We start from the raw sequence: 25,741 nt of genomic DNA, 5'->3' as shown, positions 1-25,741 counted from the left end.
CCGATCTAGTTATTAAAATTTTGTAAGCCGTATAAGCTAAGAAAAACAGTAGTCCCACATTTGTACAGCCTTCCCCAGAAAGAGTTTATGAAATCAACTTCACAATATAGCCTAAACTTATTAAACGTGGTACCGTAGTTGTCAAACTGGTACATCTAGTGACAGCCTAGTAGGTCTAGTGACTTTAGTGTCAGTGCCACTATACATCTCTATTAGAAATCAGATTGCTTCTCCTGGATGAATTATAGAGCTCAGAGCTTTAGAAAAAATATGGTAAAAACAATATATATTATCTTCTTTGTGTGTATTTTGAGTGGGGGCGGGGGTTGCAGAATATTTAGATGTAGTGATTATTTTGGGTTTGTGTCAACTACCATGTTTCTGACACTGTTCCAGATTCTGGATGTGCAAAGAAAAATAATCCATCTTTAAATCATTTGTTTCAATGGGGGAGACGTGCACCAAAACCAATAATTACATCACAAGTAATTGTTTCTAGAATAAAGAATGAATCAAGTGATGCAGGATAATTGGGAAGGAAATTATTAACTTTTATCTACATTGGGGAATTGGAGAAAGTTTCATATATGAGATGGGATTTGAGATTCATTTTAAAATTATGAATGTGTTCTTTTGCTGTGGTCAGCAATGAAACAATTATATGCAAAAATAAATGATATTAACAAAATATAATTAAAGACTGAGGTAAAAGAGATGCTTCAGAATAGGATTAGTCAATATAAATTTTAAGGACCAGTTGGCCTAAGTTTTTTTATTACCTTATTACTTTTCAACATTACAGAAATAAAAGTTAACATTATCAATAAACTTCTCAATGTGACTTAATTTTAATAAATACTTTAAATTATATAATTGGTATCACTGACATTTCAGCCTATCAGAGCATTATTCTTTAATCATCCTCCTTCTTAAATATTGTTATTTTAATACTCAAGTATTATGGATTATCCGAAAAGCCAGAGAGTTAATTTATAATTTGTATGGCTTTGTCCTGATGTCTCCTTGTAAAGTTTAATTATTGATAAATTGCTATTCCTAATTACAGAACATTTTTATAATACCATATATGATATTTTCTTCTAATTGGTAAGATTTTGTTTGTCCAAACTTAACAGTACTCTACTAGAAATGTATATGAACATTTCTTATCTGAAGTCCAGCAGAGCTAGGGAAAAAAAATGAAAGATGCATTTGCACTAAAATTAACTACTTCCAAAAAATTAGCAAGCACAGAAAATAAACACAAAAACTTGCTCTTCGAGCTGTGTATTTTGCATGTTAAAACATCTAGAGTTCACAATCTTCATTGAAGATGGCATATTACATAGCGTGCTGTCAAATAGGTTAAAGTATAAATCTTTGCTGGCAAAGTCTAAAATGGTGCTGCACTGAACGGTGAATGATGAGGGTTTTTTTCAGTTTATAAACTGAGAGCATTAAAAGTAGACTATGAGTTCTTCATTTCAGAATCTCTAATATGCAGCATAATTATTAATACACAATCATAAATGTTATATGAAAGCATAAAAGAATAAATGAATCAATAATAAAAGTGACAAGTATGAGAATGATAAACTCTAGGAAACATTGAAGAGATGAGAGGACAGCGATGAGCTTTGGTGTGAGTTTCTCCACAGAAATATATATAATTTTCAAACAACTTTTTCTCCCAGATCACAAACTTAATTAATTATTTTCATTTACTTAAGATTTATTTTTCTATGACCTTAACAGCAAAAATTGTTCAAAATAGTAATCATTTCTATAATCTCACATGATAGGTTAAATTGTCCTTAACTGAAAAATACCAAGGGAGAGAAAAATAGAAATTCATTTGATGCACAAATGGAATTTTAATAGGTGTTGTCTGCACTTGACACAAAGAATATATCCCCCAACATACAACAGAATCATTGATTCAACAAATATTTGTTGTGCAGAGAATACAAAGATGAATTGCATGCTCAATGTGGGAAAGGAGACTTGGAAATAAATTACAACACCAAATGACCATTGTTATGATAGAGGCAACCACAGCACAGAAAGGGAACATGTCCGAGCACATTAGAATCACCTGGGGAGTTCCAAACACATGTCAAAATCAGATCCCACCCTGGACAATTAAATCACACTCTTTTGGCATGGGCATTTTTTAAAACGGTTTCATGATCCTAACATAAAGCCAGGGCTTAGAACTTCTCACAAGGAAGATAACTTGACATTGAAGAGAGCAGGGGAGAGATTAGACATTTCAGAAAATGGTAACAGCACATGCAAAACTCTAGAGGCCTAAAAATACATGGCTTATTTAGATAACTCCCAGTAAAGATCCACTGCACAGGAGATTTTGGATAGGGGCCAGTGAGTAGAAATAATAAGGTTAATCAGACAGGAAGTAGCCAAATCATAAAGGGACTTGGTGCCAGGTCCTTTATGAATTTATTCTGTAGCTGCTGAAGAGCTCCCGAAGAATCTTGAACCGCATGTGCCTGTTAGAGCAATTGTTCTCGCACCATTGTGGAGCATGGATTAGACCAAGGCACCCATAATGAGTCTACAGCAGAAGGCCACGTGAGAGAAGAAAAGGTCTAAAATAGGCCAGAGAAGTAGAAATGGTGAAGAAAGATGGGTAGCGAAGACTTTTACAAAGGCAAAGTCGCTACATGGAGTGAACTATCTTTAGAGGCTTTGTGAACCACTACTTCTCTATTTGTAAACAGAAGAGCTATTGAAAAGATTAAATGTGACAGGGAGCTAAATAACTATGGTAGTGCCTACCAAGGAGAAAGTACCCAGGAATAGTCACTGTTTTCATTTGCAGGTGCATTAGGCAGAACTGAGTGACTAAAAGATACTGGGGGAGGAGGGGAGGAGGAAAGGCTAGGGAGAGACCTAGAAAAACACCATGTTTCTGAGTGGGTGAGCAGATTCATGGCATTGTGAGAGTGCCCAGCACCAAGACAAGGATGCATTCAGGGATGCAGGTTTTGGAGTGGGGAGATAGTGGGTGAGTAGACAATATTGGTGAAAAGGTCTAACAAGTTGTTAGAATTAGAATCTTAGATACCTATGAAGCATCCAGTTGGAGATACATGGGAAGGTAAATATCTGAAACTAGAGCATAGAATGTTTGTTATATAAAGACCTAACATGAGTACCAGAGCTTTGAATTTATCTTTAGCATCCTCATCATCATTCGTCATCATTATTCATCATCATCATCATCATCATTGTTATACTTATCATCAACATCAATATTAGGAATATTTACTGATGTGTCAGGCAACTAATTGGGCCATCCACATACGTTTTCTAATTTAGTCATCTATCAACCCATTAATGTAGAATTTTGGAGATGAAGGAACTGAAGCTTACAGATATTAAGAAATTACTCAAGTATTCATACTATTAACAATATTAATTCTATATATCAGAATCTCATAAAATAGTTAAATTAAGAATAAAAATTTTTTTTATCAGAAGTGAAATCTTCTACCCACCATTTGTGACCAGCTTATTTACAACGTGTTATTTTCCTGTGTCATTAAATAATTACATCAAAAAAAAAAGAATAAAATGTATGTAACTTTTCAGTTGAATTCAATCTATGGGGAATTTGGATCTCACCTACTGATACAGGACTGTCTAGGATGTCTGGCATCTTATTATCTTTGTTCTAGGATTCCTAAAGTTATACTCTGAATCTATGAACCAATTTGTAAACCCAGCAGGTCTCAGAAATAAGCTGTATAAACCATTTAAGAATTACAGACAGTTCTTTCCAGGTTGCCTGCCTCTCCCACTGCTCACCAAATCATGTAATCCTTTATCCTTCCTGAAAATGTTTTATGTTGAGAGGAGTTTTATATCTTGGGAAATTTTGATATGAGAATTATGTTTCTTTACTAAAAATGCCCCAAGATTATTATGGAACAAAAACCAGAAGACGTTCTAGATAACATCAGGTTGCGTAATATTTGAATTGTGGCATCATAGTATTATAAATAAGAGCAGAAAACCCTCAAGTAAACCTATATCAAAGAATGAGAAGGAAAGGAAAGGAAAATGAAAAGGTAGGTAGGAAGTGGCAAAGGAAGTTCAAAGGAGAAAGGAGAAGAGAGAAAAAATTTGTGTAGAGGTGAAAGAGTAGAAAAAGGGAGATGGAGAGGGGATGGTGGAAGAGGAGAAGATAGAATAGAGGTAGATGCTAGATAGACAAATTGATAGATAAGATAGACAGACAGATATAGATAACTATAATAGATATGAATATTCTGTTTTATTTATACACGTTATAAAAATGTTTTAAATATGTCACAAACATTTTGAATTTGTTCTTGATCAAAAATCTATTTAAATCAAACATCATCAGTTTCAACTAACAGTCAGTGAGAAAAACTTAACTGAGATATGTTACAGTAGAAATGTCGTTTGTACTAGTGCTTCGAGAATATAAAGCTTTAGATTAACCATAATACTTGTTTAGTGAGTTAAAAAATGAGATTAAAGACTGTTTATAGACCAGTCACCATAGCATTCTAATTAAATTTATACTTTTTGCTATTTTATCATCATAAGGTTGAGCTTCTAAGTCTGTTTACTAAAGAACGTTAAAGAAATTTCTCCTAATATTGAATGCCACAATAGAAATATTACTATGAAATGATAATTGTGATGCTGACATTTAGAAATGTGTATTTTAAAAAACATATTTGTTAGCATTTCTTTTTTTGTAGAAAAGTGTTTTGATCCCATTTTGTAAACCTTGTTTATCATGGGAGATTTATTTTTCTCACCAAACTTGTGATAATTAACCCACTGATTCTCACTTCACAGATCCAGTTCTAATATATCCAATGAGTAAAAACACTGAGAGAAGTGCCTAGTGCTGGAGGATTAGAGGATCTGCTAAAGAGAAGAAAATTACCTTTATAGCATTTCTCCAAGGTCTATAACTTTTATTTCTTTTTAATGAGCCTACATGTTATGATGTGCAAAGCTTGGTTAACAGTCAGATGAGTTTCAATTCCATATCTTCCACATAGTGTGAAACTTTCAGTAAGTTATTTATTTTTCAGAGTTTCAGTTTCACCATTTGTAAAAGGATAGAGCAAGCCATACAATAGTGTCTAGCACATATAGATAAAAATGAATGAATGAATGAATGAATGAATGGGCCAAACATGCTCTTAACTCAAAGGTGCTCAATAAATGTTTATGATCTTCTATTCTAAGAATCATTTTATTCTTCTCTTAAGGTTACGATAAAGATATTTCTTATTTACAACTTTGAATTATTTAGAACATGTAGGCAAATGGCTAATTTCCAAAAGTCCATATTTATCCTGTTTTGAATTCAACTTAAAACCACCCTTTTCAGGAATCTCTTAAACGCAGAGCTCCATTGTCTCCTTTCGATACTTAACATTTCTCTTACAATACACATTTTGCTTTTGTTGACTTTCATCATTGTTTTCAAGCCATTTTAAGTGTCTCTTTTGTTTTCTGAACCAAATCCTTCTTTAAAGATAGGAATGTATCTTTCCTTCATAACACTACCAAAGCGCTGTAAGTCTGGACACACACAACTTCATCACCTCCAGCCTTGCAGAGACCATATGTGACATAACTTGCTTCAGTGGCACTGAATAACCACTTTCAAATAATGATATCAATGTTCCTCAGCTATGACACAGACTAAGAAATGGCTTTAATGCCTATTTCATCTACAACATAGGTCATTATAATTTGAGAAAATTGAAAACACACTGGTTGTACCAAATCAAAAAGAAAACCTAAAACCAGACCTACTGGCACGCTATAAAATGAATCAAGCCAACAGGCCATGATAACTATTACCAATTATTTTATATTTAATATGTGCTTACGTGGTACTGAGTGCTTTCGAACAGTACATCATTAAATACTCTTCATCATAACCTAAAGAAGCAGATGACTATTTTCATTTTACAAATGAGGAAAATGAGTTATAGATAAGTTAAGCAAATTTCCAAATTCAGCCCATGTATTTTGAGTTTTCTAACTCTACAGCCTATTTTGTGTTTTCCATTTTGCTTTGCTGAGTTTATGAGCTTTTATTTGCTTAGAGGAATATTTATGCTTATAGGTTCTTGGCTGCACAGGAAGTACACCAAAACTAAAAGAACAGGAGACAATCTGTATAATTTCTGATTCATCTCAAAAAAAAAAAAGGGCCTCAGTTAAAGCTAACAAAAACTCAAGGTAAAAACTGAATCATAGTTTGCTACACCGTGAAGTTCTAACAGCTATGATTGGTCTATTTCCATTTAATTGTTCTCAACTCCTGGAGGATTTTCATGAGTTGAGTTTAATAGCAGAATTGCACAAATTTCCCACATGCAGCATAGTCTCTCTGACTCTCTAAAAGGACCTGCTGTCTATCAATTTATTGGGTTTGTCAAAAAGTCCTGTGGAAGGCTTTATCGTGTGTGTAATGTTGAGAAGAAGAAGGCAGAGCAGACAGATTTATCTAGTGTCTTATAAATGTGTTGTACCTAAACATTCCAACTGAAACAGCATGCTTCACCCAAACTCCTTGTAAGGTTAAACCAATTTCAATGTGGAGGCTGTGCTACCTACAATCACTTAGAACACAAACCTAGTTTTAAGACATTTGCATTTCAGCATCATTAAGACAGAGCTGGTTTATGACTCAAGGATGGATATTTCATTGTTTGAGATTCGCTCTGTTCATTCATTACCAAAAGGGCTGATTTTTCTGATGTCTTACCTTATAACGTTGATGACAGCCAAGAAAATAATATTTCAAGCTAACAACCAAGGTTAATAAAAATGAGCGTTTCCATAATTCTGTTCTAAAGCTTAAGAAATAATGCGTTTTTATAGATACCTCACTTTCAAATACTAAGCCCAAAACTCCACTTCAAAATAAGATTGAGAATACCAGGCCACAACAATTCAGCTTCCATTGATGTCAAAGGTCCACTTCCTTCCTTAATCTGGCTGGTTAAGTGCCTGTCCCATTTTCCCATACTGCTTCAAAAGTTATACCTCAGTTCAGGTTAAAAACCTTTTTCCTTAAGAAATTGCTCATCAATGGAGCATAATTTAAACATCAATCTCGAGCCTGTGGTTTCACAAAGAGTTCAGCAGACTCTTCCTTTTCACTCTCTGACTGAAACATACATTCTCAGTGTACTGCCTCAAAGGCTGAAATGTCCACCTTGAGAATTTTCTACAATCGTCCTGTGACTCTTAATAGTATTACATGTAACTCCATTTCTCATGCTGGATTCACCTTCATTCCTCTGCTCCACCAGCTTCCAAACATTTTGTGACTTTAGTAAATTTATTGATAAAATTTATAGGGTCAGGTTTAGGGTGAGGGTTATGGACGGAGGCACTATCACAGAACAGATAACAATTTGCTAACCTAATTGGTCCCTGTATTAGTTTTCTAGGGCTGTTGTAGCAAAGTACCACAGAATGGGTACTAAACAACAGAAATTTATTTCCTCACAGTTCTGGATGCTAAAAGTCCAAGATCAAAGTGTTAGCAGGCTTGGTTTCTTCTGAGGCCTCTCCCCTTGGCTTGTAGATAGCCTGCTTCTCCTTGTCTTCACATGGCCATTCCTCTATGTGTCTGTGTCTTAATCTCCTCTTCCTGAAAGGAGGGGCATTGGATTAAGGCTCACTCCACTGACCATATCTTATGTTAATCACCTCTTTAAAGACCCTATCTCCAAATACAGCTACCATCTGAGATACTAAGAGTTAGGATTTCAACATATGAATTTGTGGGGAGGGAACAGGGACACAATTCAGGCCATAACAGTTTCATCTCATTTTTTCCTCTCTCCGATGTGTACCTGGATTATGGCCTTCTGACTTCTGAAAACTTCACTCCTGACACAATTCTTCTCTTCCACAAACAGCCCAAGGGTGGATATAATCCAGCACCCGCTCTTCGGCCTGCTTCATCCACCGTCTTTTCATACTTATCCTTATTGTACTTTCAATATCTTCCCACACTCAACTTGAGCCACAAGTGCTAAAAAAAAAAGTCATTTAAATCTCTCTTCTTTTTTGCCTTCCAGGATCATAAACAGTGAAATGAAGAAGCAATAAGCAAGAAAGACAAGAAAACAAGAGATTCATTTGCCATTTGAACAAGCTTCAGTTAAGACTGGGATTGGAACCAAAATGCAGACTAAGTATTATGTATGTGTTGATACGTACTGTGGAACAAAATTTTGGAAATGATACAAATTTTGTAGTCATATGTTTTTAAAAAATGAAATGATCTTATTTTGCTCCATTCTCATATTGTTTACAACCACAAACTTATTTCCATGAAAAATATGACAATCAAAATTGTTAACATTCATTTTCCCCAATTAGTGAGTTCACTAATAAAGAAATCGGTTTTATTTAGGTAATTAGTAAAATAAATAATTAGGATTTAATTGAATTTTGAAACTGCTTCCAACTCTTGAAGTTTAGATCACTTAAATATCTATAATTTAACATTTGGCACTTAGATAATTAGGGCAATATGCAAAATACACTCTATTAGCTGTGTTTTATTTCTCAGATGAGCAAAAGGTATCCATGGGAACATGTTGTATGTTGCAGTACCAATCAAAAAAAAAAGCTTGTAGGTGGCTGTGCTCCACAAGGCCAAGCTGTAGTCCTGCCCAGGCCAGCAGATCCTGGCCTAGTTCTTCTTCTTTTTTTTTAAATAATGCTCAAGTTTATTTCAACTATACTGGCAGAAATATCAAAAATACTCAGGCAAAGAGCTAACAAGCCCTTTACATTTGTTCAGGGACTAGATGATTTACACACACAGTCCTGGGCCTGTCTGGTGTGGAGGGGCTTGGCCTGCCTAGCCATCCTGGCCGAGCACGTTCTCCGCTAATCCAGTTTCTTAACAGAGCCTTTTCCCAGGCCAGGCACCCAGTGTGACCAGCACAGTAAGGTCAGCTCACCTACTCCCACTGCCTCAGGGATGGGCTCTTGGCACACCTGGAGGTTGATGTTGGGCCAACAATGCTGCATGAGCCACAAGGTGAGGGCCCCCTGGCCAACACAGGCAAGCTCACTAGTGTCCCAGGGGTTGAAGGTCATGCAGTGCACTGGCTCTAGGAAGTGAGTGGAGGACACAAGATCGTAGGTGGCTGTGCTCCAAAAGGCTGGGGGGTGGTGTGGGGGGGTGCCGTCTGGGAGTGTCTCTATTTTTGACCCTGGCCCCAGGCAAAAAGCTGATCCAATTTGTGAATGTTCTCATTTCTGAAGTTGAACAGGAGGCAGGTGAAAGTTAGAAGTATGCCCAAGGGCCAAGATGTCTCCTGACTTTCCATTGCCACTGGGTAAGAACTGGTCCTGCTTTTTCACACCGTCCCTTCTTCTCTGAATGCCTAAGACAATGCTCCTACCTTTTTCCATCTAAAGCCTATGTGTTTATAAAAATACAAGAGTTGGAGGAGGGTTCTACAGACTGAAAGTTTGTATCTCCTCAAAAGTCATATGTTAAATCCTAACACCCAAACTGATAGCATTTGGAGATGAGGCCTTGTGGAGGTGATTAGGTCATGAGGGTGGGACCCTCATGAATGGGATTAGTGAGAGCACTCCCTCATCCCTTTCTGCCATGAGGACACACCAAGCAGACAGCTATGAACAGGAAGCGGGCTTTCGTTAGACACCCAGATGCCGTGTCTTGCCAATGCACCTTGATCTTGGACTTCTCAGCATCCAGAACCATGAGAAATAAATTTATGTTGTTTCTAAGCCACTCAATCTATGGTATTTTTTATTATAGCAGCCCAAATGGACTAAAAGAGGGTGAAAAAGAGAAGAGTTAGATGCTTTTTGAATACTTACTAAGTCCTTCACAAGAATTGTCCCAGAATTCTGTGAGATATTCACTGCTGCTACTGTCAGGTTAAAGATAAAGAAACAAAGCCTTGAGGAGTATAAATAACTTTCCCAAGGCCATTAACTAATAAATTATAACCAATGGTTTGAAGACACATCTGTATGACCCCAAAGGGAATGCTTGCCCCATTCACCCTCTTCCTCCAGTAGAGAGTAAAATAAATAAAGACACGGGGTCATGAAAGAGCAGAAAATGAGGGAATTAGAAAACAAGTACATTAAGGACATAGACCATCATCTCAAAGTAGTAACCCTTACAAAGGAACTTTCTGAACCTTTGAATTGTGACCAAAAGAAGTGACTAGTCACAAAATCCCTATGACGATGCTGCCAACTTTCAGTCACAGCATTATATGTGTGTTATATACATATATTATATACTTTTACTTACTTTCATTTAACCTGATCAATCTGAGATCAGAGCACCAAATAGGCATTTTGATTTATTTTCAGACAGCTTGATAGTCAAAGAAACTAATTTATATTCTGTTTGAGAAGACAAAACCTAATATATCTTTAGAGTACCACGTGGAGAATAGGTCACCTCCAAGGAAACAGCCTTATCTCATAACCTCCAGGTTCTGTGCCCAGGTACCATAGAGATAACGCCTTCATGAGCAACAAGCATAACAAACATCCTGTGAAGAAACAGCCTTTAGGAATTAGATGAAAAGAAAATAAATTTATTGATAGAAAAACTTGGAAATAAAAAAAAACAGGTAGAAATTTTTCTTTTGAAATAGTCATAGTGAATATCAATAACTCAATAAATGCATGGGTTTATATTCCCAAGTGGGACCTATCATACTTTTTGTTTTTTCACTATTTCTTTCTTAAGTGATAAATCAAGTCACAATCACAATGAAACCAGACAAAAGGACATCTAAAAATTTTTAAGTTAATTCATTTAACATACTTGCTTAATGTCAGATCACATGGAATCAGAGACACACAATCATTAGCAGCAGTTTTGATAATATCATTTACTACCTGTGATTAGGCCTTTGGGGAGAAATTAAATGTGGCAAATTTATTTTTAAGGGGTACACTCATTATTTGTCTTTGGAATATGCTTTTTCTTTAAAAAAATTTTTAAAAATTTATTTTTCAATTACAGTTGACATTCAATATTATTTTATAGACTATATTCTTTTTCTGATAAGCAAAAAATCATCTACATCTACTATAAAAAAAGAAAAGTACTAAAAAACAGAAAAAAAATTATCTGCAATCCCAATACCAAGAGGTAATTTTATCACTACTAAAGAAGCAGAGTCGAAAATCCCAAGTATAACTCTTGACTCCTCAAAAAACTGACCGCTAATAGCCTACTATTGGCTGGAAGCCTTATCGATAACATAAACAGTTGATTAACACAATTTTATATGTTATATATATTATATACTGTATTCTTACAATAAAGTAAGCTACAGAAAAGAAAATGTGAAGAAAACCGTAAGGAAAATGAAATACATTTACAGCATTTCTTGAAAAAAATCTGCATATAAGTAGACTTCAACTGTATTTTCTTTCAACATCTTCATTTTCAAACACATATTTAGCTAGTCAAAATTCTATCATATGACAAGTTTAGCTTCTTTTTGATTAATATTATTTCCTAAACATCTTGGCTGGCAGGCTGCTTCTGTACCAGTCCTGGCAGAGGCTTCAGTGGCTAAAGGAGAATGATCTGCTTACATGTGGCCTCCAGCAGCAGTATCGGTAGCCCAGGCCCCACCCTAAAGCAATTAATGCATCCAGCCATCTATGTTTTTTAGATGCTCCCCAAGTGATTCTAAAGTATAGCCTGCGTTGAGAATTAGTGCTCTAGATCTTGAATCCTTCAAAGTTTTCAGTCTCAAACACTCTAAAAGAATTTTGAGAAACAGTATTGCCTCACTCACCTGAAAGCTGACCTCAAATTTTTAACTATGAATTTAAGTATTTATAAAAAACGCAATTTCTGTCACATCGTAAATATTGATATTTTAAAATAACTTTATTGTATTAGTCTTTTAAATGTATCCAGAGGAATCTAAAGACCTCAGCAGTTTGATATCTACCCTTTCAAATAATCCCTTAACATTGTTTTAACAGAGAGAAATTTTACATCATGCCTTGAATCCTTGACCTTGTGTTTCTATTTCTTTAACTCCAAAAAATTTTATGTCAAGATAACACATTATTATGATTCAAAGTATCTTGTTTGCTATCCTAACATAATATGTATGTAAGTTGGAATTTATGTTTTGCCCATGACCATGTGACCTAAGGACTTGATAGCAACAAGATCAGCTGCTTCTAGCATCCAGAAATCATCTCTCCCCGAGCTAATAACGAGCCATGCCATGTGTTTGGGAATTTCATTTCCCACCTCAGATTCTACAAACTGATGTGATTAGATACTACAGGGCACTCATATGATGTCTCTAGCTTTATCACCAACAGATGCAAGCTCCATTATCAGAACAGCTACCTAAGCAGCATCTGCAGGATCTGAAGCCTGGAAAGTTGCTCTTCGGGGAATAAACTCTGCCCTTTAACCATGATGGAAAGAACATTATCATGTACTGCTAATAACTGACAAGGCAGCAACATGCCAAGATGATCCTTAGATTCATGGTTCTTAATTATAAAGGCATACACCATTTTCCTTTGACCACTGCATGTCCATTCCATCGGTAGGCCTTCAACTGAGGGTTCACAGGAATTGCCCAGAAACAGACAGCTGCTGAGGGTAAACAGTATCCTCCCCAGTCTCTCTGATCAAGCTGATTACTGCAGACATGGACTTGTTTGTCCAAGACAACAGAACAGGATTTTCTGATTCCCTGGTACACTTTCTCCTTGCTTACTTCCAATCTTGCTTTTTGTTATACTTTGATACCCAATATTAACTGAATAAAGGGTTTCAACATACAACTCCATGATTTTCATTCTCTTTTTAACCCCACCCCCCCACCTTGGGTCTTCTGCCACTTAAGGAAAAACAAACCCTCTAGCTCTTTTTTCTCTTAGCATCTATGGTAGTTAATTTTATGGTATCAACTTGATTTCATCAGGGGATGCCCAGGTTTCTGCTAAAACATTATTGCGGGGTGTGTCTGCACAGGGTGTTCCTGGGTGAGATTAGCATTTGAACTGGTGGTCTCAGTAGAGTAGATGGTCCTCTCCAGCATGGATGGGCATTATCCAATCTCTTAAGGGCCTGCATAGAACAAAAAGGCGGAGGAAGGAGTCCTTTGTCCCTTTTTTCTGCCTCATTGCTTGAGCTGGGACATCTCATCTCACCTTCTGTTGCCTTCAGACTGGGATTTACATCACTGATCCCGTGATTCTCAGCCTTTCAGACTCTAACTGAATCACACCACTGGCTTTCCTGAGTCTCCAGCTTGCAGATCATAGGACTTCTCAGTTTCCATAATTGCATGACCCAATTCCTCATAATAAATCTCCTTTTATATCCTGTTGGTTCTATTTCTCTGGAGAGCCCTGACTGATACAGCTACTATTCTGAATTTAATTCATTGCTGGATCTGTATTCCTCGACCTGATTCTGTTGACAAAAAAAAAAAAAAAAAAAGATTTAAGTCATTCTTTCAACATTTCCAAAGGTAGATTTCATCTCACAGGACCCTCTGGTCCTTAAATTTCTATCACATAATGCACTTCAAACTTCAGCCTTATATAAAGCAGACCTTTACCCCATATCATCAAAATGCTTCTTTTCAGGTCACCACAGCCCTATCAACAAAACTTAGAATGAGAACTGATATTGGATGTATAATAGCTGTAATCATCAGTCTGTAATCTTCAGATACCCTCAGCCAAAAATATCTGCTTACTCTAAAGGAATGATTGGCTCACTGATGTTGATAGAAACACAGTATACACATTCCCAAGATTTTCTTTAAGGTACTTCTTATGAGGACACCTTCTGCTCTGGAAGCCACACAAACCAGGTTAAATATATTATCCAGTGTTGTCACCAATAGCTGTTGATTTCTCTTCACCAGCTAAAGGAAAATTGAGATAGCAAACACTCCTAACATAAATATTACACTGACGTAAATACTACATGTTACTGAACACTTATAGTTTGGGACCATTACTCATTCAAAACGCTAAAACAGTTCATGATAATTTAATAGGTGACTATCGCTTTCACCCTCACTCCCTTATTATCTGCTTCTAAAACAGATTTCAATAATGAACCAAAAGGGGGTGAGACAGGATTTCAGTGCAGAAGTGAGGGGTGGTGGGTATTAGAAAGCAACTTACTGAACTTATATAACTTTAAGAATCGATATCTTCTGAACGTGGAATTTTTATCACTATTTGATTGTTTTCCTAAGTTTTTAAAAATCTTTTCTTTGATTCCAAACAATTCAAAGGAAATGGCTTTGAAATTCACTTTTACTTGTTACAACTTTCTCATTGGTAATGCAATATCTCATTTTACATCAGGCAGAGAACTGAAAGGGGGTGAATGGTTTTATGGAAGGAGGGTCAATCAGACACCTCTAAGCCACCTCTAAGCCACCTCTACATCTGCTCCTTTTTCCCTACCTCCCAACCATACTTAATGTTCTTCAGATCCAGCTGTGTGCATGTGATATTGTTCTACCAGCTCTGAACAGCTGTAAGAATGCCTCAGTAACTAATATTTCCTCCAAGAATTATCTTAGGTTTTTATTTTTGTTTGAGAATTACTAGATTGCCCCCAATGTGTCCAAACATTCAAGTCTTTGAAAGCCCTCAATCTGCATTCTGATCTTCTCTAGCAAACCAATTTTTATTTTTAAAATATTACCCTTAAATGGAGAAAATCATGTAAATTTATTTCATCTATAATATTTAATATTTACTGGATTATTTTAATATATAAAATAAACACTTTACTTATAAACACTTTTTTGTGTTGACTCTTTAATGGTATCAGTTGTTCTAAAGGTGATGATCTAATAACTCAAATTTGGATGAGAGAAAAAGCTAAATTAAAGGTGTGAAACTTATTTATTTATTTGTGTTTATGCTCACAAAGAAGCTTGGACTCTGGATTTCAAATATGTGGTTTCAGATCCCAGGAATATCACTTGCTGTGGCCTTGGGTGAATTGGTAAAATGCTCTCCACCTAATTTAAAAAAAAAATGATTATGATCAAAACAATTCAAAATGAGGCATTAACTCTCAATAAAACTGATAAAGAGGAATTGTAATCCAGAAAAATTTATGAACAAATTCAGGCAAAAAATATCCTTTCCAAGAGAGTAGTCTGCAAGTGGCGAGTTTGCCATGACCCCTCATGGTTACAATTGGGGGTCAAGAATCTGGGAGAATAGTTTAAAAATAGACCTTCCCCACCCTAAACAAGCCCAATCCCGTCTGATCTCGGAAGTTAAGCAGGGTCGGGCCTGGTTAGTATTTGGATGGGAGACCACCGAGGAAGACCAGGTGCTGTAGGCATAAAAATAAGTGATTGTAAGCTGACAAGGTCCTCGCAATCTGTGAGGTCAACCAAGGGTTGCCTTGCCTAAGAACAAACAAACAAACAAACAAACAAATAAAATAAGAATAAAAATAGACCTTCCCTCTCTTGCCTCACCTGGAAGTTCTAATATCAAGGAGGGGAGAAGACTTGAATCTGATGACAGATTGAAACTTCAATATCCATCAGATTTTTAATACTTAAAAATGAGATCTGAGTGACCCAAAAGCACTGGTATTTAAGCAAGATTACCTTTCAGGGATGAGGAAACTAACAGAGCTAGTTTGGAAAGCAGGAGTGAGAACAGTAATAAAGCTATTTCGTCATTGAACAACACTGAGTAGCCAACCCAATGAACAGTTCTATCTGTAAAGCACATAACACATGGCATGAATTCAAAACATGCTAGTTCTTCCCCTCTCCCATTTTCTCCTCTTACCATTTCTGAGCCTTTTACAAGACTCAGTGCTTGTGGCAGAGAAGAGTCCTCAGCTATGAAATGCAGGGAGTCACTGTGACATCTAATGAGATTGGGGGTTCAAATGTTGCCTCATTCACACACTTTCCAGTACCTTCGGCTCCTTTACTTCCCTATGTCCATTCTTAATGCAAAGTCTCAAAAAAAAAACAGGGAAATAATAACCAGAAAGAATATGAAGGAAAGATTCCTGAATTTTAAGATAGCCATGTTCTGAACCCCACACAATTAGGTTAAACATGTTTTTGCATTGCTCAAGTATTACAAGTTTCAATGGCACACAGAAAAATATTTTTACTTATCTTTGGCAGTTATATCAAACTGAGACGTTAATTCTTGTGGATTTTCTATCACATATGCTTCTATGAATTCACAAATGTATAAATGTTAGCATGATTAACAGTTTTGAGCTATTTCAACAAACTCTTGCTAATTTTAACTAAGTGAAGAGGAAACAGCAGGTTATTTGATGAGGATCAATAAAAATACATCTGTAAACAATTTTAAAGGACAAATAATCTTATTAAAAAATGAAGTAAGTAGAATTTATTTGAAAAGTATTCCTTAGAGAAAGTGCCTTGAGTACATGAGATTCCCAAGGAATACATTAGTAGTTTGTGTAAATAAGTCAAAAGATCTTGAATATGTTTGAAAAGCTTATTCTCTCATGAAATTTAAGTATTCTACTTGATGCCTTAGTATTTTGTTTAGCAGACTTTTGTCCTGAATATTATATAATGTTATCTTAAAGTATAGGCTAGCCTTATTCTAATTATCCTGAATTATAAATCTGTAAAATTGAATGTAAAATTAAAAAAAGGATACTGTTTTGTTTCAGTTACATTTCCCATCAACATCAGGAGATACTGGGTGAACTGAAAAGGCAGCGATAAATGAGGACATGGTCAGGAGAATGCAGGAATCTATAGCACAATGAGTGGAAGTCAGGGCCTGAAGCTCTGGAACCACTGTTACGGTGGGCTAGGGTGATAAAAGGCTTTAGACCAGACAGACAATCGTTGCAGGTCCCAAAGGACACAGAGGCATGCCTCCCCAAGTGAGAAAAGCAGAACAACAGGAGCTAATGCGAAACCTGCTAGCAAGAGGTCTGGCGGCAGGAAGCAGGGCACCCAGGCATCGGGCTGGGGTTCAAGGCAAGAACTCTAGTCTTCAAGGAAGCTTGAAAATGGCAAAGCAGGGTCCTGAAGGTTCTGGGAGGTATAGTCCCGGAGAGGTTATCAGAACTAGCGCACAAAGTGAACATCAGATTTATCTTTGAATGGTTTAGTCCCAGATCACAGCACTAGATAAATCCTTTTGGTCTACAGTCAGAAACGGTTCTAGCGGCTGGGGTTACACTGAACCTGCAAGTGGGCTCAGAAGAGTGGGAATTTAGTGATGGTTTTTTGGTGTGTGATTTCAGATTTATGTTATAACTTTGAAAGGACTATTCATCATTCTGACTCAATTTTTCCAGCTCCAAGGTGAGGTTATTTTTGTGTACATTCCTTAAGAAAATGTTGAAAGAATTTAATGTGATTATGGCCTTAGAGTGCTTTGTGTTTATTCTCTAGATTGGAAAGACTCAAAACCAAAGCTTGGTTTAGACAAGGCTTAACAGGAAGCAATTTATGTGCATGTGTGCTACTGTGAAATGTGCCACCCTTAGAAAGTGTCACATTAAGCTTTACTGAGTGAAAGAATCTATCTTTATCATCACCAGAGACCCTCAGACTCTATATTTACATACACATAAACACACCAAGAAACACACCCTATGCAATTGACCTCTCTCTTTCTCTCTTTGTACATAAATATTAGATCTGTTTAAAAAGAATCTTTATACGATGCAAACTTACTCTTATCACAATATGAAAAAAAGCAACGAGTTTTTAAAATTGCATAAACAGAAAGAGAAGCATTTACTTTATCCAAAGCCCAATAAAATGACTTCTTAAGTCTTTTGCAGGAAAGAGGCCAGAATTCAATAGCAAGTTTTATACACAGTTTATTAAGGTAGAAGATAAAATATTTCCTCCAATCAGAAAAAAAAATCGAGAGTGAAAAAATATAAATTCTGACAAGAGCTGCCAGGGATCTTTAATGGAGTGTAAGTGTTCTCAACATCTGGGACAAAAATAAAAGTAATTCTTACATCACGGAAAATGGAAAAGGAACATTTCATTGAAATTCTTCTTCCCCTTCTATGTGCCTCATTGTGTGACCTGAACATCCACTCATTTTTCCCCTGGTTTGCCTTTTCATTTTCATCATGAAAGAACTCTAGTTATTATGAGCTTCTTATGTGTTCAATTACTCTGACTTTTCTTTCATTTAATCTCAGTTTTATCCAGTTATATTTGTCTCATTTCTATTGTTTTTAACTTGTCGTTGTATGGTAGAATATCACTCTATTACTTATTTCTTATCTATCTCCAACCTCGATATTATAGACTTGAAATACGTCATGAGGATTTGTTTGACTCTCAAATATTAAATGGAATCCTCTCTCTCTCTCCCTCTCCCTTTCTGTCTCTGTCTCTCTCTCTCATCAATCAGAAAAGATGTTATATTAACTACGTTTTCTTTTGAACCGTCCTTTTATCATAGAAGCAATGTAGTGCATGTACTTCCCTTGGGTCGGGCCTCCACTTCTAACAGACATTTTAAATTTCCTCTTCACCACCTTCTGTGGAGTTTAATTTTTATTGTCTAGACATTTTTCTTAGAGTTTTCAGTTGAGATTGAGACTCTTTTAATGGTTTCTCAGAGTGAGACACAATAATGTAATGTGCTTAAGGACTGGTACACCTCCAGCCCCCCGACTTCCCCTCTTTTAGCCTTGGATTCTGCTTCTTCTCACACTCCACATCCTTAGAAATCTCCTAAAACACTCTTTGCACTGAGAGACCCCATTTACTCTCACAGTTTCAATCCAAGTTATATTCAGATCTACCACTGGTCTTAAAATTGTCAATAAAATTTTTTAATCCAACATTCCTAGTTTTTTGTTACTTTTGTCTGTGCTCCATCAAAATTTCAAACTTTCAAACTTTCAAAATTTCAAACTTCTAAACCAATAGTTTTTAAATGTTTCTAAACACATTTCTTTCTACATTAAGTCTTAAATGGAAACCTGATATTTTATCAGATTAAAGCTAACAGAATAGTACATACTTATTATGAAGTTCTTAAATGTGACAATTAGGTCACTTTGTTACATACATATATACTTAAAGAGTTACAGATAACAGTTGATTTATACTTCCATAGCTTGGTTTTGCATGCATGGTATAGATCTACAGTGTGCCCATTTTAGCAGACTTAAATTCAGAAAAAGACAATTGAAAAACAACAATCTCTCAACAATACTTTCATAAAAATTCTAAATTTGAACATACAAAGGGAACATGCAGCAGCTTTATTCTGAAGCCTGCACAAAGAATAAGTTAGCATGGAGGCTCAAGTTAATGCCATCCGTGGCCTCCAATGAGTTCAAGTTTACATTATGTGTTTAAGTGAATGTGTCATTTTATATTAAAATCTGTTAATAGTTAATTTTATATTATGTTCTATGACTTTGATAAACCCTAAAATGCTTCTAATATACTATAATAATTCATAAAACACAGTTTAAAAGCCATTCTTCTATTTTTTGATCATGTTAATCATTTCTCATCAAAAACTATTTTCTCATCCCAATCTGTATATTATTTTGATAAAATGATCATTGCCTCTTATTTTTTCTTCACATATAATCACAAATCTTCTTATTGCTAACTTCACTGTATTCAAATTTTCCATCCTTTCTTTTCTACTGCACTGCTATTACCCTTATCTAGACTCATATTACCTCGCGTCTGGATTGTAGAAATGGGTCTTTACATAGCCTCTTCCTCTTTTCTGCCATCTTTTCTTCCGGTTTATCCTGCACTTGACGACCTGATGAAAATACTGCTATTATTGTCTCATAGCTCTTTGCTGTCCCAAAAATAAATGCCAAATACTTCTGTTTAATTTCTAAGTTTCTTCATTATTTACATCCTTTACTCTACATCTCTAATAGTGAACACACGCACACACATACACACACCCCTAACTGAAATATTTTCCCCCTCACTCCACCTCTATCAAATTCATATCAAAATATGTTTTAAGACCTTCCTTTACATCTTCCCTAACTACTCAGAATCACTTTATTTTCTCCCATCTCTGAGTTCCCTTGCTCTTGTAGTCAATATCATTTTTTGGCAGATAATTAGATAATTATATACTGCTGATTTGTTCTCATCATTTCATATCTGCCTATCTCCTCTAAACTAGATACTATCAAGAAACATGTCCATGTGTTGCTGGATGCTAAAGATGCTGCATTACCAGCTGGATCCAGAGGCCCAGGAAATATTGGTCTCACCTCATTTGTACTCACAGTGTCAAGGATTATGTAAATGATCATCTACTTAAATACATTTCCTCTTTGAACTTCAAGACTCTAAGAAAAAAACTTTGGTTGACACAGTACATTTTTTAATCAGTAATTTCAAATTTAGTATTTACAGAGTCTCAGCAAACTTGTGTTCTTTTAAAAATGTGAAATAATTATGGTGCTGCGCTCTTCCATTTTTCTAAGGGGTAACTAACAAAATTGTAGTTCTTCTGTTTAACAGGAAACAAAGCAGGAAATGGTCCATACTTACTTCTTCATTTATTTTTCCTAGAATTGGTTCTTATAATGAATCTTGAATTGTCCTTTTTCCTGGCAGAGTCACTTGGGTTTCCAAGGTATTTTCAAGCTCAGCTTATGGGACTTCAGCATGAATCACAGAAGCCAATCAATGTATCAAGTATGAGTGAAATGCTCAATTAATGACTAACTTACATTCATGGGAGAGCTTTTTTCCTACTAGGGAGAAAAACAATTATCTCTTGGCCTTGGTTTTAGTCATCTGCATTGCTAAAATAACCCAAATTGTTTCTGCTCTGAAAACAATTTCCAAAAGCAAGAGAGAAAATGTGTTGCCAAGGAGACTGCTGACATGCAGAGGAAGGAGGGGTTCATGGTACCTGTGACCATGCAGTTATGATTTCTCCTGCCTCCAGCTCTTGACTTACAGGAACTCACAAAAGCTTCTCCACTAGACTGTGGTAACACAACGACATTGGTAAATCTCTCGTAGTCCTCAGATTGTAGTTCATACCAATTCATCTCAATCCGGTAACTTTGACATATACCTTGAATAACTTCCTTGATGGCAACAAGAAATCTCCCAGAACGAGCAAGCACGGAGCACAATTTTGCAATTTTACTTCATTAGGTGGAAGATCATTTACTCAGAGCCATAATGTAGTTGGAAAAGAATGTAGAAGCAATATGTTATATTCGAGTCATCTAAGAACTTCAAGCCTCTCTTAAACAGAGAACGAGTTTGTAACTACTGCTGTCCTCTTTTGAAAATTAATTGCATTTTAAATATCACTTAATTAAATTATTTTTTATTATTTTTATGATTAGGAAACCTAAAATCCCTACGGTAATTGAAATAGCTAATGTTCCACACACTAGCAATGTCAAATTATACTGCAAAGAGGAAGAACTTGCCCACGGTCTGCTCCACCAGATGAGAGATGTAACAAAGAGGTAAAGAGAAGATCTCGTAGGGGCGGAACAGCTCAGGTGGAATGTTTACCTAAGGTGGCCAAAAGCAGTAAATTGACAGGCAAATTTAAAATCATGACCTCGGAGAGAAATCAGAGATCATGGTCAGATAAGTTGTTCCAAGTTATCAGACCAATGACGAAGGCAAAGACCAATGATGAAGGAAGAGACATTAGTTGACAGCAAGAGTGTCTACAGCATACAATGCCGAACTGAAATTATGCACAATGGACAAGTATCGAGAAACATGTCCATGTGTTGCTGGATATATCTTATGAGGCAGGAAGGTGACTAGCCAGTAATGGGAACATTTAAGTCACAGAAGAGTTCGTTTTATCATTTTTATTAAATTTATCTTTTATTTCCGTAAAAGAAATCCTACTATACACTCTATTCAACTGGCTTCTGATTTGGTCAAAGGTATATTAGACACCAAAGTCAGTAAAAATTCCAGGATTCTATAATGAACCTATTCAGAGTAGAAAAGATGTCCTTTAGTAATTGGCATATTTTGCTGAACCAGATGAGCCTTTTTATGTTATTTCAGGAGTAACATTATGAGTGTTTGCCTCAATAATCTCATTCAATGCATTAATAGTAAATTTAAGGAAGACTTTTGTAATTGTAAAACAAATTTGCTCAGTGCTTAGTCTTACATTAGACTGATATATCGCAGTACTATATACAGGTGCATGTTCGATAGAACTTTTCTTTTTTAAAAATATATCTCTACCCAAATCCAAATTTTATTAGACCACATCAATCATTAACATCAAAGCCACTCATAGTGCACTCTTATTTCCTGGAAGCTTTGGGTCCTAGAGGAGCACTGTGCATTGCTTTTTATAAGAGGGACACTGAAATGGCTTCTGCACATGCTCACAAATGCATTCTGGCTAAAATGTTTTCTAAGTTCTAATTCATTAAGTGCATATAGTTTCCCAAAGGTGTCATACTGAACTTTCTTTAAGGGCCACTTCCTATGCTTATTTTATTTTTTTAAACCTGGCAAAGTGCTAAACAGAAAAAAAAAATAATAACTAGAATCCAAAAATATAATTACATGAAAAAAGAAATGAATGAAGAATACCCATGAAAATCCTTATCAGTTAGTTGATTGTTTTACTTTAAGTGTACTTACAAACACAGTTATTGGGACTGTGTTTGACATATACGTAAACACCATGATGAATCTCCTCTAACACAAGGACCAACATCATGATTTGAATGTGTTTCAACTCAATTAAGGCAAACTACCATAGGAAGCCTAAAATTTCTCACTTAAATGTATCCTTGAGATATTGATGCAGTTGAGGTTTACTCAATAGGAAAAAATGCATGTATTTAATCTGCAGATTATATCACAAAGCTATCGATTCTGCAAATCCCAGTTATTAGTCAAGTATTCGTAGTGTATTTTATTTACTCAGAGTTAAAGTAGCACAAGTGGACAAGGGCCGGATGTCCTCCTCTCTCAGACACATGACTATACTTCTGCAGAGCTACTGTCTGCTGATCAGGTGTGAGTTCATCATTTACCCCTAAAACAGCAGGGTTTCCAGAAGTACCCTGTGTCTTGCTTTCATAACTACTACTACTGCCTTCTTTATGCCATACCCATCATGTCCCTTCTCTCCTTGCTCCTCCCCAAGGCTGCTAGCGTGTTTCCCATTCATAACCTGAGCATGGGCACCTGACCAGTACAACTTCTACGACTCTCCAACGACTCTGCCCACCATATCCAGATCTGCGAGTTTGTGCCACATATAGAAAAAAAGAAGGGACGGTAACAGTTATAAAGAAGGTTTTGTTTTTGTTTTTGTTTTTGTTTTTAATTTAAAGGTAAACGAAATGTGAAATAGATGCTGATTGGTAGCAATTCGGTAGTGAGCTTACCCACGAGCAGGGCTTTGCTGGCCTCTCTTTCAAAGTTAAGATGCTAGGTCTACAAGTCCTTTCTTTTATAGTTTTTATTACACTTTCAGTCCTTTGGATTACTTGCAGCTTCATGCTCTCTATTGAAAACTCTTTGCCTAGAACATTCCAGTTTGTGATTTAAGACCCAAATGTCCTCTGTTCCCCCCGTTAATCCATCCCTGTGCTTCCTCAGCTCTTAACCTGTACCTCCATGTGTTAGTATGTGTCTCCATGTTTTATTCCATTTAGGATGCTATAACAAAAATATCAGAGACTGAGTGACGTAAGAACACCAGAATTTTGTTTCTCACAGTTATGGAGGCTGGAAAGTCCAAGATAAAGGCTCCAGCAGTTCTGGAGTCTAATAAGGGCCCATTTGCTGGTTCATAGATAGATAGCTGTCTTTTTGTTGTGTCCTCACACGGCAAAAGAGCTCTCTGAAGTAACATAAAGAGTTCTAATCCCATTCATGAGGGCCCCACCCTCATGACCCAATCAAACCCACAAGGCCCCACCCCCTAATCATCACACTGGGGATTAGGTATCAACATAGAAATTTGGAGGTGGGATGCAAACATTCAGTCTATAGCACTCCATGTGTATTACATGTACCTTTATAACACATATTAACATGTACATTTGTATCTAAATGGGTCTATATGATTTAAGACTGGCTGATTGTTTCACTCCAATTGTACTTTATGTCACTGAGAAAAAGCTCCTATTTACTCTAAGCCACCAAAATTTTAGTATTTATCTCTTATAGAAGATCTTGCTACCTTAATTAATACATGTCTCTTTCATTCATATTGTTTGTTGGGCATCTAATATGTTTTAGGCATTGAAGATACTACAATGAAGAAGACATGTAAACAGCCTTTATATCAAGCTTACAATGCAGGAGACAGAGATCTAACATAAGTAGACAAGCAAACAAGTGGTGATCAGTCCTTCAAAGGAGGCCTACAAGCGCTGACGGCAATTACTGTGGAACCTAATTTAGACGAGGCTGTAGGGGAAGGCCTGCGGAGGCGATGTCTGGGCAGACATCTCAAGGTCCAGAGTGAACAAGTGACTTTTCACCTTTGTTTGAGCTGCCCTGTAAAAGCTGCCCCTGGCAAAGGATCTGGCGGGTGCTCATAGGTGAATCTAAGAAAACTTAAAACACTGACCCCTGCCAAAAATGTAGACGAGTGAATAAACAAGTTGTGAAATCTGTATTTGGTGAAAGCTCCCTTAAAATTGAAATAATTACATGTAAATTGGTCAAAATTAAACTTAATTGAACATGCCACGCTTCATTTTAGTGAAATTTGTATTTAACACATGTCAGTAATATATGTTCTGATCATTTCACAATACTTTTATAGACTGTTGATTACAATTGCTAAATGAGCATTGTGGTATGAATATTTAACATTTTGCTCATAACAAAGAGAATTCCACATTTTCTAAAATAATTTACAGTCACAAAATGCTTTCAATCATTTTTCTCTCATGAATTACTGCTTTGTTTTGACATTGTATCTTTATAATCTTTTCTTTAATATTCATGTCACTTAAAATCTCCCACATATACCCACTATTAACTTCCCAATTTCAAGCCCATTACCTGTGACAGGATGTTCTTGTACTGGTAGATTCCATTTAGTTCTGGATCTTAAAGGATAAAGTAACATAACAATACTTACATTCTTTTGACAGATAAAATATGGTCTAAAAACTGAATTCCTCATTAAGACGTGTCCATTTTGAGAATTATCATTATATAAATGACCATTAGCATTATACCTATATTCAGAATTCATGATTTAAAAATATCAAATTTTAGTCTTATCTTGAAAAGCTTATCTACCAGCAAGAAGCAGATGACGTAAAATAAATACATGGAACACACATACTTTTTACTCAAGGTTGAAGTGAAGAATAAAATGGATTTGAGCTGCTTCTTTCTCCATCTCTTTGAAGAGTTATTCTTCTCAAGGGCATTTAATTTTTTTTTACAACATATACTGCATAAAAAGATTAATCTTTGTCAAAAAAATAATAATTAGGAATAGTAAAATGTCAAGCCTCAGAGTAAGTGTCTTAATGATAGCACTGATCAACTAACAGCATATTGGTATAACCAATATTCCACACGAGCCACAGAGTAACTAGCGGGAGTGGGGAGGGGGCCAACTTTATAACTTGGCTTTAAAATGGCTGTAACATTTCTAACATTATTCACTCAAATGG

At 35.9% G+C, this 25,741-nt stretch overlaps 1 long non-coding RNA gene across 1 annotated transcript; it reads right to left on the bottom strand.

Annotated features, from left to right (window-relative positions):
* Positions 1–11,945: 11,945 nt before the first annotated feature.
* On the bottom strand, positions 11,946–20,757 carry LOC120613426 (uncharacterized). Its single transcript, XR_005655700.1, has 5 exons — positions 20,628–20,757; positions 19,784–19,872; positions 15,892–16,067; positions 15,004–15,098; positions 11,946–13,519 (listed from the first exon to the last, which is right to left on the bottom strand). It is a non-coding gene; the product is annotated as an uncharacterized LOC120613426 (long non-coding RNA).
* Positions 20,758–25,741: the final 4,984 nt, after the last annotated feature.

This window comes from Pteropus medius, unplaced genomic scaffold (genome assembly GCF_902729225.1).
Source record: "Pteropus medius unplaced genomic scaffold, Ma_sr-lr_union100, whole genome shotgun sequence".
Classification (NCBI taxonomy): domain Eukaryota; kingdom Metazoa; phylum Chordata; class Mammalia; order Chiroptera; family Pteropodidae; genus Pteropus; species Pteropus medius.
Note: the sequence above shows the minus strand (reverse complement) of the source record. Positions and strands in the feature narration are given on the sequence as shown.